At 40.7% G+C, this 19,080-nt stretch overlaps 1 protein-coding gene across 5 annotated transcripts in view; it reads right to left on the reverse strand.

The window, feature by feature from the left end:
• gulp1a (GULP PTB domain containing engulfment adaptor 1a) overlaps positions 1-18,569 on the reverse strand; it is an 80,376-nt gene extending 61,807 nt beyond the window's left edge. For 3 of the 5 annotated variants that reach the window (XM_071483642.1, XM_071483395.1, XM_071482958.1), the window contains exon 1: positions 18,429-18,569. The gene's annotated coding sequence lies outside the window, so the exon portion shown is untranslated. The remainder of the gene's footprint in view (positions 1-18,428) is intronic. The other 2 variants (XM_071483478.1, XM_071483044.1) reach the window with 1 other exon arrangement.
• Between the last annotated feature and the right edge of the window lie 511 nt (positions 18,570-19,080).

The following is a 19,080-nucleotide window of genomic DNA, read 5'->3' on the forward strand; positions in this document are numbered from 1 at the left end:
GGGAGTTGGAGCAGGGAGTTGGAGCACTGATACATTAACACTGTAGCTGTGGTATTAGTCATTTTGGACAAAACCCACTAGTTTGCTCTGAAAATAAAAGTGTTCATCAGGATTTTTTTTGAATTGTACTATTTGGGCTTGATGACACTATTTCCAATTAAAATATTTTTTTGTTATAGATTTCCTTTAATTCTTATTAAATAATATGTTTAATTGTATTTGTGATTAGTTAATTGTTGCGAAAAGGGTCATGTTGTTTTATTTTGATCCTAGGACTGCACTGAACTTTTGCTGTCCATCTTCATATTGTTTTTGGTTATGCTCATGTATAATAATACAGTATATTGTTGTATCGCTCAGTTGTTAAGTTTAAAGCAATGACAGAACGACACATGAAATGTCCAGAACAGAATCTGTTCTAGAGTGTCTTGAAATCAATCCATCGATTTTTACATTAAGACCCAGATAATTCCCTTAACATTAAAACCATGGCAGAAGAAGAGGGGGTAACAATGATGCATTAAAAGATAGTTAATCAAACCTCAAGCAGGTTAATGTTATACAGTTATATAATGAAAGACCATATGATGGAAACATGGCATTTAGGTTTTCGTCATATATTAATTTACGGAAACGTAACACTCATTATTGGTTTACAGCTGTTTTCGGTGTCTTCAGAGGAGCTGAAGCTTCAGTGAACACTTGGATCACATGCTTCATGTACAGAAAGACCACGTAATGCCAGAGTGGTCCCCGCTTTTCACCATGATTCATTTCTGTGCAGCATTTTGTTTTTGTTGATACACCAACTTTTCCACCTTAGCCAAGCGACTTCCATCCCTGACCGCACTGTGGCGTTCCCTCACTGTTTGTCATTAATGACGATCTTTTCAACATTTGGAGGGAAGAAGAGTTGGACAAACTGTCAGTTAACAAAATGTCAGATGTACAGGGTCTTGTGTCCCTTGCTGCATGCTGCTCTTCCTCAGAGTCCTCTTCATCGTCATCATCACCTGAGCAGTTGTAATCCTCCATAATGTCCTCTTCTGACTCACTGCCTCATTGCTCATCTTGGTATAACAGATCAATGGTCTCCTGGACACCAAGTCTTGCTGCCATGACTCTTTGGATTGATTGGAATTAAACAACACGGCGCATGTTGTTAGACAAAGTGGCGATCTAAAAGATTTTCATTGAAATACATTTCTGTTAACTCACTGTCTATCGCTATATGAGGTAACACAATGGTGACTGAGCCCAACACCCGGTGATGACATTATATGAAAGTCCTTGCATTTACAGTTTTATGAACTGGGTGTCAGTCAAATCACATCATAAGCTTCACACAGTTAACAATTTGTGAAACTTATAAAACCAGCAAAAGTCAAAAGAAATGGAAAACGTTTAAAAGAAAAAAAGGAAAGTGACTGTCAGCGAGGACAGAACTTGAGTTATAATTGCCTTTCTGTGGCAGAGAGCACTGAAAGAGGAAAAAGTGCTGAGCTCAGGCACAGACTCTTAGATAAAAAATCTGCTCTTCCTTTGTGGAATCGTGGACCATTGTTTTAGGGCAAAATTAGTCTGCTGGTTGAAATAATAACTCCCTGATTGTTAGTCATTAGGTCTGAACAGGTTTGACAACGCTGTTATTTTCCCTGTCTAAAAACTACAGGTGCTACAAGTCAGCCACATGACGTTCAATGACAATGTCCCGTTGTGCTTTCTGCACAACTAACACTTGCTACTGACCACATCAGGAAAGATAACATTAGTTTAGACAATGTTAAATAAAACCATCTCTCATATCAGACAACTTTACATTAGCTAGAGACGCTACAGCTCAATGCCAGTTATAAGGTTTGTCCTCCAGGCACATTTTAACTGTGACAAGTTTTTGGTTTATTGATGGATAAGCAATAACAATGTTTATATCCTTTTTTTCCATTCATGAATGCTGCGCTCCAGGTCCATCTGTATTGACCCCTGTCAGGTGTGGTGTTTGTCCCCCTGCCCCATTAATATCCAGCATTGGACCTGAATCTGAAAGGTAAGCCATCAAGTTTAGTGCTGCTGAGGAACACTGGGGAAATTCAGAATTTCACTGTAAAATACACACAGTGTTACTCTGTGGGACTATGCACTCTGTCTCCGAAAGTTACAGGACAACCTAGTCTTTTTCTTTTGGGACGTCTTTCAAAAGAAATCTTAAACATTTCTCTTTATTTTTGTCATTAGACAGTGTTTTCCTTCCCTTCCCCCATTTTGGATTGGATTTGCCTTTTTCAGGACTATAATTCCTTTCACTGCTCTGTGTAGATCCTGTAAAGGGATAAGTATATTATGCCTTTTATAAACAGCTGTATTGGCCCAGTAGGGCAGAAGTGATGGTTTTTATTGACAGATGATTGAACATTACTTGTGTTTCTAAACTGTTAAAAGGGAAACCGCCATATTAAGAATTCATAATAAGTTCCCCAGGACAGTTCAGACAGTGTTTGTGAACATGCACTATCCCTGAAGCTAGAAACCAGAGACCAACACAAAGTAAAATGTTACGGCCTCATGAAGGTGGAGCCCTTCCCAGCACGGAGAGAACATATTTGAATTTTTAAAGTTTGTTGCACTGTCAGATGTTTCCACAAGGACCAAACAAACCAGAATGGCACTCAGCAAAGTGTGTACTCCCGCCAAGGCCAAACATTTTTATTTTCTTGATTATTATCAAACAAATTGTACAAAGTCGTAAATCTCAAAACCATTTGGGAAATTTTAGATCAAGATCCATTATTCTGCACTGTAGATATGTTTGTACGTAGTTGTATTTTAATATTTATTTTGCCAACTTCGAATTAAAGTAAGTTAAGATAGAGTTAAGATAGAGGAAATATAAATATGACAATTCCTGTAAACATCACACATTTATAATAAACCACAAACTGCTTTAATGTTGAGGGTAAAAGAAGTGAACTAATGACAGTTGGAGTTCAGCGTGTTACAGTCTGCTTGGGATGAAGCCTGTGTGGATATGTGGGTCTGGATATTTTTCACACTGGCAGTTCTGACAGGTACACAACCAGGGCTGCCCATTACCTGGGAAACCTGTAGCCTCGGTGCCACACATCAAATCTAAACCCCAGGGGGACAATTTCAAGGATTCTGTCCTTCTTGGTCGTTATGGCATCTTTTGCAGCCTGAGTGTGCAGGAAGATGACAAGTGTTTGGCAGAGGAGGAAACTGATGTTATGTAAAGACCTCAGTGTCTGGTAAAAATCATTTCCATCACCCATGTTCTTTTGTTTCCTTTTTTTTTTTTTTTTTTTTTTTTTTTTTTTTAAACAGACCTTATGAATGAATTACGACTGAAGAGACTCTAAGTTAGTAATTAGACAAACTAAGGAGCCAGCTGCAGCCAAAATTTACTGCTATGAGCTCAAGACTTTTGTTAATTACACACAACCTTTGTTTCTAAAAAAAAAAAAAAAAAAAAGAAAAAGACAAAAAATCGATTTCAGACATAAAGCTAGTCCATACATTACAATGTGGAGATCTTCAACAAGTAAATATATCTTGCCCTTATTTCAGCCAATCAGCGCTCTGTGAGTTGCCTCACTCTGTCTTTGTCCTCTGGAGCAAAGCTTTCTCTGCCACTTCCTCCTCTACCCTTTCCTCCCCCCCTGCCTCTGCCTCGTCCCCGGCTCTGTTTCCTACAGTGTTTGATGGGGAAATTTGGACAGTCTATGTATGTAGATCTGATATTACATTTGACAGCAATGCTAAGTTGTAACATTACAACGTGGTAGCTATTTGCAAGGCTGCCACAGGCTACTGACCATGAAAAGTAAGACAACACTAGCTTAGAAAATGTTGCCTACACCCATCTTTAATATCAGGTAACCTTACATTAGCTACAGACCCTACAGTTAATGTATGTTATCTACAAGGCACAAGATTAATGTATCGATCATCCAAAACACAGGGTTTTATTGTGAAAAGCACAGGATGAATTGAGGAGAAAGAAGGCGTTCTGTAGTCTGGTGATGCAGCTCCGGATACTTCTGTTTCACTTGCCAGCCAACAATACAGGGTTGACGCCAACAGCTAGTCCGCTAACTGCAGCTATAGACAGCAGTTCTTGTCCTGCTCTGCAGCCTCCGTGAGTTTGGTGTAGCACCACATGTACAAGTTCTCCACCGGAGCAGAACAAGAACCACCGTCACCAGCTGCAGCCCGAGACGGTGGAGTTGTAGTCTGTCCTGCCTGTGGACACAAGCCAGGGCAGTGACTGAGTTTTCAAATTAAAATACTAATATACAGCACCTCACACATAAATCACAGGGTTCTCCAAGTGAATACTCCATATGAACTAAGAAGCGTCAAAGCAGCAGAAAAATACAAATCACAACTTCCGGTCACAACTAAAATCACATCAGAATCAGAATCAGAATCAGAATCAGTTTTATTGCCAAGTATGTTTTCACATACAAGGAATTTTTTCTGGTGATTGGTGCAATTGATCAGCAACAGTGGGGCTCTCTAGCCTTGTTGATGAGGCTAATAGCAGATGGGAAGAAGCTATTTTTGTGGCGAGAGGTTTTGGTCCTGAAGGACCGCAGCCTCCTGCCAGAGGGGAGTGTCTCAAAGAGTTTGTGTCCAGTGTGGGAGGAGTCAGCTACAATCTTCCCTGCACGCCTCAGAGTCCTTGAGGCGTACAGGTCCTGGAGGGACGGAAGATTGCAGCCAATCACCTTCTCAGCAGAGTGGATGATACGCTGCAGTCTGTTATTGTCCCTCTCCGTGGCAGCAGCGTACCAGATGGTGATGGAGGAGGTGAGGATGGACTCAATGATGGAGGTGTAGAAGTTCACCATCATAGTCCTTGGCAGGTTGAACTTCTTCAATTGCCTCAGGAAATACATCCTCTGCTGAGCTTTTTTGATGAGGGAGCTGATGTTTAGCTCCCATTTGAGATCCTGTGTGATGGTGGTTCCCAAGAAGCGAAAATGCTCCACGGTAGCCACGGGGGAGTCACACAGGGTGATGGGGGTGGGTGGGGCTGGGCTCTTCCTGAAGTCCACTATCATTTCCACTGTCTTCAGAGCGTTTAGCTCTAGGTTGTTCTGCCTGCACCAGGTCACCAGACGCTCAGTCTCCCACCTGTAGGCAGACTCATCGCCATCAGAGATGAGTCCAATGAGAGTGGTGTCGTCTGCAAACTTCAGGAGCTTGACAGACTGATGGCTGGAGGTGCAGGTGTTGGTGTACAGGGAGAAGAGCAGAGGAGAAAGAACGCAGCCTTGCGGGGATCCAGTGCTGATGGTCTGGGAGTCAGACACGTGCTTTCCTAGCTTCACGTGCTGCCTCCTGTCAGACAGGAAGTCGGTGATCCACCTGCAGGTGGAGTCAGGCACGCTCAGCTGGGAGAGCTTGTCCTGCAGCAGAGCCGGGATGATGGTGTTGAAGGCAGAGCTGAAGTCCACAAACAGGATCCTGGCATAGGTCCCTGAGGAGTCCAGGTGCTGGAGGATGAAGTGGAGAGCCATGTTGACAGCGTCGTCTACAGACCTGTTGGCTCTGTAGGCGAACTGCAGGGGGTCCAGGAGTGGGTCAGTGATGGATTTGAGATGGGACAGGACAAGGCGCTCAAATGATTTCATGACCACAGAGGTCAGGGCAATGGGTCTATAGTCATTTAGTCCTGTGGGCCTTGGTTTTTTGGGGACAGGGATGATGGTGGAGGATTTGAAGCAGGCTGGCACGTGGCAGGTCTCCAGTGAGGTGTTGAAGATGTCTGTGAACACTGGAGACAGCTGATCAGCACAGTGCTTCAGGGATGATGGAGAGACAGAGTCAGGACCGGCTGCTTTGCGGGGGTTCTGCTTCTTAAAAAGCCTGTTGACATCTCTCTCCAGGATAGAGAGAGACGTTCCTTTGGTAGGGGAGGAGGGGGGTTCTGATGTGGCTCTGATGTGGAGGTTAGTGTCAGGCTTGTCCCATCAGACACATCAAACACACACCTGCAGTTGCTGCTCATCACCTCAGGTATCACCAAAGAGAACCAAACCAAACAGTCTCAAATTTCACTAATAAGCAGCGTCCCTGCTCATATACAGTATGTGCTGCACATGATTTTCTTCATTTGAGTCAAAGTCAAAGTGGTGGCAGTAGTAGCACTGCAGTCAGTCGTAGTAGTTGGCAGTAATCAGTTCTGCAAAATCAGCTGAGAGGTTGGTGATTATATCATCTCAGGCTACTGTCACCTCGTCAGAGTTCAGTGGATCTAGATTGTCTAAACTGTTGCAGCAGCACAATGTTGAATTTCTTCTGGACGACTTTGTGTTGAAATGAGCTCACTTTTTGTGTGTTTGTGCTTGTTGGCTCTGGGCAGATGTAGATTATGCACAGCAGCTGAGAAAAGTTAAATATTGTCTGACTAGGATGGATTTTTATCACAAATTCCAGGTAGATGGGCCCTGATGGTTTTATCCTCCTTCTTCTGATTGTGTTTACTGAAAATGTACAACTGACAGGACTGAGGTGGGAAAAACCTCAAGAGGCACATTCCAACACAGAACAAGTTCTGTTTTCGTTCAGCTGGTTCTTTTATTGAACTCAAGGGAAAACCTTAAATAATTTTGATTTGTAAAGTAATTATTTGCATTTTTGTGGTGTGAAAACATTTTTTCCTTTTAACTACAAAAATGTTGGAAAGTGACTTAAATGATTCAGCCAACTATATATCAAAAAAAGAAAAGGTTTGTGGTGTAGTCAGCTTGGAGCATAAACAACAGTGATAGAACAACACTGAGTTTGCACAGGGAGGTGGCACTGTAATGAGCCCAAATAAATCTAATTAGTTTTAATGTGACTGATCTTTATGGAGGAAGCTTCCAGGCTGATAGTGTAGAGGAGAATAAATAATGTACTTTAGAGGTCTAAGTATTTACTCCAGACTGCAGCCCTGGCAATACAGCGACAATGCATAAATAGCCATTCAGGCCTGTGAGGATTAGATATCCAGTCTACGCAGAGAATGAACTGAGAAATCAGCTTTCCAACTAAAGTGCTAAACAATACCAATAAAACACACATAACTACTGCCAATTCATTACCAGAAGGAGGATAATGCAGTCATGTTGTCCCAAGCGGATTAAAAACTGCCAGCTGCAGAGCACTGAGGCCTGGCCCTCGAAATTAATGGTACTCATCAAGAAATAAAAGTGCCATAAAAAGCGGTCTGTTTTTGCTCACAACAGGGTGACTTCTTGAATTAACTGTGGAAGCCTTGGACAGGCGTTTTTTTTTTTTTTTTTTTTTTTGGAGGTGTCAGATCAAGAGGACATGCCTTTGCCAAATTGAAACCACAGAGGCAACAGTGTTAGTCCATCTCCCCGTCTGATTTGTTCAGAGCCGTCAGCTGTAAACGCCGCCTGTCAGCTCCATAAACGCTGCACAGAATCAGCGATGGTGCGATGAAATGCAGAGCCTTTTCAGTCCTGTGACTAAACAAGCACTGAAACAGTACACCAGTACATGGTGGGGGGGGGGGTTGGCTGCATCTTCTTCTGCCTACCACCTGGTTCCCTGATGTACATATACTGAACATATATTTTGATGTTGTTTATTTTCATTAATCAGGGATTTGCAGTTGGTCACTAACCTCGGGGATGAAAGCCGCCCTAACACCATTGTAGATGCACAAAGCTAAATGCTTTTACTGCTTTTCAATACAGCCCAACTGATACTGGGTTTCTGAGGCTGACTTTCAAGAATTTGAAATACTTATATGGTTATTTGAAAAAAAACAAAACAAAACAAAACACAAAAAGAACATAAAAGATAAATATATAAATAAAACCCCTTATGTTGTTTATATGGTTATTTGAGAATTTTCTATCGAGATATTTACTGATCAGGACTTTTTACAGTTGCAAAAAAAATATATATATCTTTGACATTTCTGTTACCTCAAAGCCAATATTCTGTATCTGCCCATAACAATATCTCTCCCATGCCAATACATTGGTCAAGCTCTTCTTTTGATGTGAGAAGCAGCGGGTGTTTTTGTTCCACTGCAGCAAAGGGAAACAGAAAACAATGAAGCTGCCGTGTTTTAGATGAAGGTGAGAACAGAAGCTCAGCAGCAGAAGACGACTTTAAAGCACAGCAACTCTGTGGTTAAACTTCTGAAGGCTGGACATAGTCAGCAGTCTTGTGCCTTTTTCTCTTACTGCCTGATTACCCCACATGTTGACCCAGTCAGACTCAAGTGAAGACACAGTTATAGGACAAACCCTGTCCTGGCTTGGCCCCTGCTGCAGTGTTGCAATGCAGTCTTCAAACAGAGCAACATTTTCACTTCTGCTTGAATAGTTTGGGTGTTTGATGTTTGGATGGACAGTTTTTAATTTTAACTCATTTTATTTTATTTTATTTAAGTAATATAACCACTTTTATTTGAATAAGATATTCTAGTATCCCTATACCCAGAGTGGAGGGATATATATCTTACTGAAAAAACTCCATATTTAGTATGTTTTCATACTCTCTGTAATAATAACTCTATATTACTATGTGGACAATAACGGCTGTAATAAATAATAACTACATCACAGAGGGCTTTTGTAAAATCATCACAGTTTACAAAACGAAATAAAAATCTATCATCTTCATGGTTAACTCCAACAGCTTTAACACGTCCTTTTCTCTTTCTTTCCTGCTTCCATCCCACTTTACCCACTCTCTCACAGTGTGTCTGTGTGTATCTCACTCACTGACTTGTGTCGTATTGGCTGGGAGGCCTCAGGTGACCAGTTTAGACAGTTAAGATAGAAACGCTTTGTCAAGATGTCATAATTCACAATAATTTATAGGACGATGTCTGGGTCCACGTCCAGACCATGGTCCACTTTTTAGTGAGCTCTGCCCTTTACAGAGGCTACTCAAGTCAAGTGGACGGGAGACTGTAATACTGTCCACATGCTCTGTATTAATGTATAAGCCTTGGTCTGTTGATGGAAAAGCCAGCCCTGTGTATCCCTCCGCCTGCCTCCATATTCATGCTGACAACTAAGTAACAATGAAACGCTGTCTTCAGTTCTCAGTTGATGTCTCACAGTCGTCCTTCACACGTTTTGTGCAGCCCTTCTGTTTTACTTCTTTTCAGCGCCTTGGAGGTGTATTTTATTTCTTCTCTGAATGTTTTGGACAAAGGGAAAGAGTGAAGTGAGGCTTTCATGTCTGAGTGGATGGCTTATTCTGCACTACAGTATGGGTAAGCCATGAGTCAAATAAGCCGCCACGGGGTCTTGACCGCGCACAGAGCAGCAGGAATACAAATTCACTCCTGAGAGAACAATAATGCATCAGCCTGTGGATGTGGACATTTCAAATATTTCTGACCACAAACAGGCAGATAAGGGGAAGTTTAACAGCTTTAATTTCCACAGCAAATGAAAGGTCATCTCCTGTAAATATGGGACGAGAGCTCGCTGTCACGATTAAGACAACGACATACAAACTTCAAACTGATTTCGCATTCAGTCCGTGTCTGCTGTGTCTATTTATAGTCTTCATCACTATCAAATTTTGATAGCTATGAGCACTAATTGTGAGAAGCCATGTTTCTCATCCCATTAGCTTATCTCTCACAAAGGCAGAAGCACATTCATCAGGAAATTACATTGCAGAGAGAATGTCATTAATCAGAATGTATAACCTTATCCACGCCCAAACTATGACAAGCAATCCTCACTGACATTCAGCTGTGACCCGGCTTTAAATAACGCCAACACATGCACGTGTCACGGGGTAACCACCACTTCCTCTAAACACACAGTAAAATGACAAAGTGAAGGAATAAAGACAATAAATAACTAAATGTCTGAAGCTGTGTGACTAATGTCAGGTTTTCCGGGCATTTGGCTTCACAAATGCTGCACCATGTATTCAGACAAGAAACTATAACGTAAACAGCAGGCAGCATGCTGTGCCGCTCATGGAGCCATACCTGCAGACGACATTAAATCAAATCAGAGGCCGTGATTTGCCTCACATCAGAGCAAGTCCAAAGTCACACTTTGAAAGCAATAATGTAACTGAGGCTGATGGGAGTTCTCTTTTCATCAGCTCGCTCATGCTCATTTCCCTCCGTCACCGGCTTCACTCGCCTCAGCTGTGATTCACTTACAAGATCAATCTGACCTATCCCGCAAACGGTCAGAGACATCTCCTCCAAATGCCAGCGGGCAACAGATGGCTGCGATATGCTGGAACAGACACACTGATGTTATTTCTCTGGAAGTTTTTTGCCTTTATTGTGACAGTCAAAGAGGAGAGAGAGATTTTTTTGGGGGGGAGAGAGGAGGGTGGGGTGACATGCAGCAAAGGGCACAGGCTGGTTTCAAATCTGGGTCGCTGGGTGAGGACTCAGCCTGAATTATACACACTCTACCAGGTGAGCTACACAACTGAACTGTCCATGGCTCAAATATTGGTGATACTTACTTTCAAGTGTCATGTTTGAAATATCACATCAAAACAAACTCTATGTTTAGATCCTAAATGTTTACAGCAAAATAAATGAGCCAATTAACTCATTTCCAGATTCACCTACAACAGGACTCAAGTCGTTTTTCATGCAGACAGAACAAACATTCAGTTTGTTTCTCAAATGTGAGGATTTGCTTCTTTGTTTCATTTCATTTGAGACTGAATCGGGGTTTTGACTGTTCATCAGACAAAATAAGGAACCTGGGGCTTGGGCTCTAAGAACTTATATAACTTATATAACTTAAATAAATTAACTGGACATTAATTATTTTCTGATATTTAAAAGAATATACAATTAATTGAATCACATCAATTAATTGAATCACAACAATAATAATTAGTTGCGTTCCAACAGTGCAGTAGTTTAAAATGTTTGGCCAATCAGTTGACCTATAGGATTGTAACAAATCATTTAATGGTGAATTATTTATCCAGTTGAAATACCATCATATACATGTACAAAAATTAATTATATGACTTTGATTTCTGATGAACAAATGATCGTATTTATCTTTGTTTTTTGACAGTTTTAAAGAAATTGTTTATTGATTAATAACCACAATAATAATTTCAAGAGCTTTGAGCCACATCTCATGGTCTTCATCAGCAGACTGATCAGCAGACTGAGTTGTCATTGAGATTGTTCAGTTGGTATCACTGCAGCCTGACTCAGCGGATGTGGGCTGTGGGTATAAGCCTGCTAATGAGCGCCTATTTCAAGTGGCGTTCTTCTCCCTTTCCGGTTTCTTGCCTGTTACCATTTGAAAAATCCCCCTCCCCCTACGGGAAACAACAACAACCTCCGAGGTAGTGACCTACACACTGAAAAAGTTTTTATGAAGAAAGTAAACAAAACGGGCCCTTGAACCAGACATCTTGACTACATAACATCACTGAAGCCTGCAACAAAACCAGGTTACTTCCTTGCACTTCAAAATAAAAGCACTTACACTATTTCATCACTTCAAACCAAACAATTCACTACAAGCAGCAGCGCCATCACTGCATCCTGGGCTCAGCGGCACCCAAGATGATTGTGATTGTGACAACAAACACAAACAAGACATAGTGTTTTTTCCCTGTAGCAGAATGCTAACGGTGCAGCCAGACCATTCTCCAGTGCTGACACAGCGCTGTTGAGATTCGTCTGGCTGTGTGAGACGAGTATCACTGAGGCTGAGGGCTCCAGGAAAGTTCCAGTAAGTGGATCTGTCAAATTACTGTTTCCAAGGTCAATAATAAACCTTCAAGCTTGAATAATGAATATGTAGCATGTAACGGGAGTGACAGATTTTTGAGCCAAATATCACTTTATGAGAGTTTAAAAACCATATGTTTGTTTGTTTGGGCTTTTGTTTTGTATGTTTATTTATTTATGTATTTATTCAAAAAAAAAAAAAATATATATATATATATATATATATATTTGCATGAGATAAATATTTTTAATAAGGTTTGGTTTGAAGGAAATGATGAGACTATATCCAGTGAGCGGGACATTTGACATGTGATTACTATGTGATTTATTCTCTAAACAATGACAGCCCATGTGCCACAAGTGGAATTTATTCTGCAGGCAAGAGAACGATATGAATCTATGATGAAAACCAAAGGCAACATAACTACTCTAATTCAATGATTTATTCCTAATGACGTTTCTGTATATAATGTGTTTTCCAACCCGGGTGTTTACTGACATGAATCAGGCAGAGACTGAGCTGGAAATGGCTTTACATGTTATTTCTGGTTATTCTTGTGAGGCCTGAGAATGATTTTGTTCACTGGGCTTTCTCCTCCACTGGCAGAGAACAACAAAAAAAAGTGATTTCTTGTGTCACTGAGCATAGTTCATAAAAGCTCTACTACATCAGTGGGAATTACAGAAAAATCCCAAGGGTTTGGCAACAGGCCAAGCTTCCACAGAAGCCGTGCTCAAACATCTTACATGATGTCTGACTCTGTGTCTTCATGGAGACCCAATTATTACTCAAAGATATTGGGACCATATGGTTACAAGATGCTGTGTGTTAAATATTCATGAAGAGAATAACTTTCAAACCTAAATGGACATAACAGAGCATGAGTCTGAGGTTAGAGGACCATTCTGACAGTATGATTTCAAATACACAGCTTTTTTAAAAGCATTGGAAACAAATGAGCCCCCCCCCCCCCCCCCCCCACCCCACACATAACACATTACAGTAGATATTGTTTATCAAACATATGTGAAGGCATGGACAAAAATTTCAGTGGCAAACCAGATCTGAGCTGTTGTCTTTCTGTGGCATATTTCTGATGTCAGCACAACTCTTCAAAATTCAGTTTGCCTGAGAGCTCATTTCAACTTTGACCATATTTGCAGATGACCTTTCAAAGAAGTACAGATGAGGCTGAAGCTTTAAACTGCATAAGTGAAGAAATCGATACATTTGTCCTGTTTTTTAAAACTTCATCAGTTTGTAAAACTTAAAACATATCGCAACCTTGGGAGAAGTTCTGCACAGCAAGTTGTCAGGCTGAGGTACTAAATGCTAATCCTGTGCAGACACCTTCAGGCACAACTGTGGGAAGCATTTCCTGGAAAAGCCATTTCCATTCTGGTCTATAATGTGGCATGCACGGAGCGAGGCCAATAAGATGGTTCATTTATCACGCTGAAAGTTTTCATTAGGACCAGCACCTTGTTTCATTCACTTACTTGGCAGATTTATTTACCCTTGACTCTTTTGGCTTTTTAAAGGGGAAAGTCCAGCTGCTGTAAACAGTGTGTCCTGAAAATAAAATGTCTATGATACAAGCTTTTATTTGTAATTCTTTGGTTTTAAGTATGTCTTTTATGTAGTACCACTTTCTGTTATTAAACATGATTCTATTTCATCAACCTCCTTCATCAACATACCGTTTATTGAGTTAAATGGCAGTGGTCTGGATCCTGGCAAACCCAACTGTGGTCATAGTTTCCCATGTAAAAAAAAAACAAAAAACAAAAGATTTATTCAGAGACATTTTTAAAGACCTGCAGAAGCACTGTCACTAACACTGGTAGTGACATCCACGGGCTGAACTTCGTCTAATACAACTGTGCCCATAATTAAGATTAAGATTGGTCCATTCTGAACCAGCAGCCCTAGTCAGTGATAGACACATCTATTAACTTAGCTGGTTAGCATGCTAACTTCAGTAGAAGAAAAGACAGAAACAGAAGACTATAGAAGACTTAACACTGGTGTTGTTTTCCACCAGTGGAGAGAGCTCTCAGTGAGTAAAGGAATGAAGTCTGATGCTGAAGTCAAAATGTTTCTTCTAGACTGGAAAGTAAACAGCTGATAATGCTAACATTGGCTATGTACAAATAGTTCCTTTAACATTTTCTTATATCAGTAAAAAAACGATTTAAAGTGCTTGAAGGATGTTGTTCTAAAAATCCTTCTATCATGTTATAAGAGCCACTCCATCTTGTCACAGTGATGATTAACCCGTGTGCTGGTAGTTGGAGCAGTTCTTGCTTCATACCATTTTATCACCATCATACATTATTACACTACTTAGCTGTGTGGATGTTTGAAAATGATCCAGCAGAAAGTGACACAAAAGTGTTATTTTCAGCTCAAACATCAAAGCACTGAATGTAAAAAAAATACCTTTTTAAGTGCCAGAGACTTAAGCTCTATTAATTTATTTTTTTGTCTTTGAGCTTAATATTCCTCCAGAGTGGCACATCATATTAACAACAAAAAAGATCCCATAGCACCAGAGAGGAGCCTCAATTTAACAAAACAATACCAGTCTCATCCAAGAAAAACTGAGACAAAAGAACAAGGACATGAGTATGGAACAGGCAGTAGCATGGATAAACGCAAGGCCCCCTCAGCTGTCTCATTTGTAAAAGCCCCTGATTAATTGAGATGTTTGATAACTGCTTAGGGTATTAATTCAATCACGCATATGGTGAGACTGAAGGCTTTGACATTTCTAAGTGTGACACCTTAACTCAACAGGACAAAAATATTAATTAACTTGACTTGGTCAGGTCACTGGTGTGGTTTTAACCTATAAGATGGATTTTGTTTTGACAAACACATGATGAGGATAAAAAACTGAGCTGGTATTAAGAATCTCTGTAATCTTTCTGCTCAATTTTGATTCCAGAAGTAAGAGCTGCAGCAGCCACAGTGGTTGAAAGGCTGCTAATGTTTCCGACTGTGTGTGAGGCCGAAGTGACTTCAGCTTTCCAACGATCTGACAACAAACAGCTCGAGGTAAAAAGATGAACTTGTCGTAATGGAGTTTTTGGTGACAGTGAGCAACGGGGAGCAAGGGCTGATAGTAATGATGTTATCAGTCACTGTGTGATCGCACTCTGATAGATGAAGTGTCTGCTGAACCCTCTGAGGGCGGGCAGTGAGTGGTAAACATGAGTGCTGTCAACATTACAGTATATTCTTAACTACCTACTTCATATGGCGAGATGTGGCCATTTCTAAGAAATGATAAATCAATATGTGAGCACCATACTGTAATCACGATCATTATATCCTGCAGGATCAAACTGTCTTATATATATACACTATAGAGGCTGGGGTCAAAGTGAACTACACCTGGATGTCAAAGGCAGCTTCATTCCCACTATGATAAACAATTATTCCAAAGAACAAACATGCATAACTCTTCGGCCGGAGAGACACTGGCTGAGGAATGTCTTGTTTTTCATTTTGGCGCCAGGTTAACAGGTTAGAGTGGAAGCACTGCCTGCACACCACAGCTGCATCATGTGATCTAGAGATTCGGTGTCTCACCTGTTTTTCACGTATGATGCATGCATCTCGCTGCAAAAATAGACAGAGAAAAGACCTGTTGATGTCCTACTGACATCGCACCAGCAATATTACACAAAACTGACACCTTCCACAACAGACAACAATGTCTGGGCTGAATCTGAATATGACACAGAGATAAAAAACATAAATATAAACATATTTTTAACCATTTCGGCAGCTGCATTAGGAGACCATGACATTTTAGAGACATTTTTTATCAAAAATAAATCGGACATAACTTTAAAATTCAAGTCATTCAGGTGTGTGGCAGCTGCACAGAGCATTTCACAGTGGAGGCCCCACTGTTTTGATTGAACAGATAATTATTAAAAATAGTGACAGCTAATGTCATAAAATGTCTTGTTTTGTTTGACCAACAGTCCAAGACCCAAAGATATTCAGTTTACAATGAGGACTGACAAAGAAAAGCAGCAAATCATCTAATTTCAAGGGCGTAAACAAGACAATGTTTGAATTTTTTTACTTTTCTATTTTGAAAAATGACTGAAAGAATAAATCAATCATCAAAACAGAAGCAGCTTCTTAAACTTATCATTTCTTCTCTAAATACTAGGCTTATTAGGATTCAGGAACAAAGCAGGCAGAGGCACTATAGGTCATATAGGACCTGCATTGGTAACCAGACGTGCCATGGTATGTTTGATTTGGCTCAGCAGGTGCCTGATTGTGCACCCCATCTCCAACAACCAATTCCCTCACTGAAATTCTGCTGCAAGTCACTTCAAGCCAGTGTCTGACTGCATGGTTTTCATTGTGAAATGTACTAATACAATTTAACCCTGCTGCATGTTATTTGCATCAACACAACCCACACAAGTCATACCCATACTACTGCAACCATGACTCACTCTCTTACTGTCTGTAGTTCCAGCTCTGATGTCCTCTGAGGATACACTCCATGCATCTGCTTAGAAATAATCTAACAGATGCTCCAGCTTCAGATCTTGTATCATAATAATCAATTTAGATATTCTCCTAAGCATCATAATTAACCCTGCTTCGTGTCCATTCGTGACAACAGTACAAACACATATGATGACAGTGTTTGATCAAAACATAAAGTGACAAAAATTAGAAACTGTTGCACATAAGACAAAAAAATCAATAATTTAAAACTGTGACTTTTTAAGGTATTTTATGAGAAAAACATTGCTGATCGATTTTATGACAAATCACTACACTGATGAGTATCCTGGCTTTGAAACAACATCTGTTTTTCTAAACATAAGGGAAAATATGTTCTTTTTCATCTGCATGTATTCCACTGTATGGTTTTTTTTCCATAGAAACTTGTCTTGTTAAATCTGTATTGTCTGTGTTCATTATTTTCTCAACTAACTGTGCATTAAAGACATTTTGCAGAAGATTTTTTTTCTGTTTGTACATTTGCAGCTTTGCAACATTGTCAGCTGTTTGATTTGGACACTATGTGACTCCACAGTGAATTAGGAAGTAACTTATATCTTAATTGCACTTGAATTGATGGTATTTGAGCACAAGTGGCAGCAGGCTTGTTTATAAAAGACAATATCACACTGCTGATGTAGTTCAACCACGCTCTTTAATACTTTGTGGTGAGCAAAAGCTGATCCAACTGGGTGCCCACACTGTTCAAGTTTAATAAGACTTTGTCATTTAATATATACTGCATGACCTTTATGTAACTCTTCTTAAAATCAGATCTCTGTGACTGCTTTGTTCTAGTGCAGGAAGACTACTAGCAACCTGAAAACTGCTCCCCTTGAATTGCAATTTATAGAAGCCCACGGGCGAATTCATGCTGATTTCCACAGCATTCAATACGAGAGCAGCTATTCAATTACTGCCACCACTGGCTGAAAAAAAAACATATTCACAGCTTGCTCAATGGATGTTCCACCATCAACCTGTGCAGAGGCAGACTGGAGATTGAAAACGTACATTTGTGAAACAATGATTAATACTGACTCCAACAGGTTTTAAAAAAAAAAAAAAAAAAAAAAAACTATTTCACAACAACAGAAAACTGTGACTCCTCTATCATGAAATGAGAAGTATGACAGAAACCAGAAGTACTGCTCGCACAGATGCTTAGCCCATCTATCCTCAAAGTAAGCATTACTTAGGTTATTAATACCTCACAGCACACAATGGCAGACGCCACACTGAATCCTCTCTTCTCTACTGAAAACACTTATGTAGCCTAGGCAGAGAAGCTGGGGAGTGAGGGTGAAGGGTAAAATGCCATTTAATTGATCCTTGTTCATTTTGAAGGTTGCATGTCACTCATCTCAGCATTCCTCTGCTGCCTGAGGAAATAACTAAAGCGATGCTCTCAACATCCGAAGTCTTATCCTACGCACACACACGCATACTCCCGAAGCAGGTTACACTCACAGCACATTTCAGAGCAAAGGTCTAAAATAGTGCCTCATTAAATGTTTCATGTTCGGTCACAGAAGACAAGAGAATAGACAGCAGCTTAACCCGAGTCTTGCTTTCTCGTCTATATTTAGATACAGACTGCAGGAAGTAGAGATTTCTTATTGTTTTCCAGTATCTAGCGCTCCTCCATCATTAACATCAACGTCACCGCTAATGCCAGTGACAGCGCCAGGTTTTAGTTCTTAGTTTTTAGTTTTTAGTTTTTGGCGACAACATGGTCAAAATGAGGAGGCGACGCAAAGATATCCACCGAGTTTTCACATAAAAGTGACGACAAGTAAAAAATAAAAAAAAAAAGCTGAAAAGATTTTCGAGCAAGAAAAAAAGAAGCGAACTCGACGCGACAGCTCGGAGTCCACCTTGCACGGACTTGCGCAACAAAGTTTCCCGTTAGGTCGGAAGCGGGTTTCATCCACAAACACACATGTAGCGTGTTCACCGACGGCAACAATGTCAACTTCCGAGCAGAAAACATAACCACAGCAGCGGTAACTAAAGATTGTCGGCAGCGGCAGCAGCAGCCGAGAAACTCGACAGCTTAACTCCGCAGAAATCTCACTTCTCAAAGACAAGAGGCGCACAGCAGGGGGGTGGGGGTGGGGGGGGCGTTTTACTCACTGAAGCAAGAAGAAGTCCGAGCAGTCCCGCAGAAAGAAAGAAAGAAAGAAAAAAAAAGCCCACGGTCCGCGGCGCTCCACAGACCGAGCTGCACATCCAGCAGTCTCCCTCTCCTCCGCCGCCGCGTCGCCTCTACGGCTGCTGGACAAGTTCGCTGACGTCAACAGGCTCTCGGTCTCCGCCGGCGGAGCTCTTTGGTCGCAACGTGAATAATACATGGGAAAGGAGGGGAAAGACGCGACCGGAAAGAAACCGGGAGGCAGGGACCACATGAGAGGCTACCCTTTCACCGCAATGGCCATATTCATTATTAAAAAAAAAAAATAAAGATAGAAATAAAAAATACTCGGTTGAAAAGGTGAATAAAGTCCACACAGTGCCTGGATTTACATTTATATTCTAAAATATACATCAAGCTGATTTCTATTAATTGCTACTTTCATGCCTCGCTAAAGACTGTTAGGAAGAAGAGTTTTTGCCTGTATAAAAATGCAGGGTTTCTGCATCAATATGTGGATATGAAAATATCAAATACCAGTACTAACTAAAAGCAAAATATGACATTAACAGTAAAGGTATGTAGTTAACCTAATATGAGGGTGATTTGAGTATGAGGTCAGATATGACAACATGGCTGTCACATCAGCTGAAT

The sequence above is a fragment of the Trachinotus anak genome, unplaced genomic scaffold, assembly GCF_046630095.1.
Source record: "Trachinotus anak isolate AG129_WGS33_773 ecotype Australia unplaced genomic scaffold, CSIRO_AGI_Tana_v1 ptg000001l, whole genome shotgun sequence".
Classification (NCBI taxonomy): domain Eukaryota; kingdom Metazoa; phylum Chordata; class Actinopteri; order Carangiformes; family Carangidae; genus Trachinotus; species Trachinotus anak.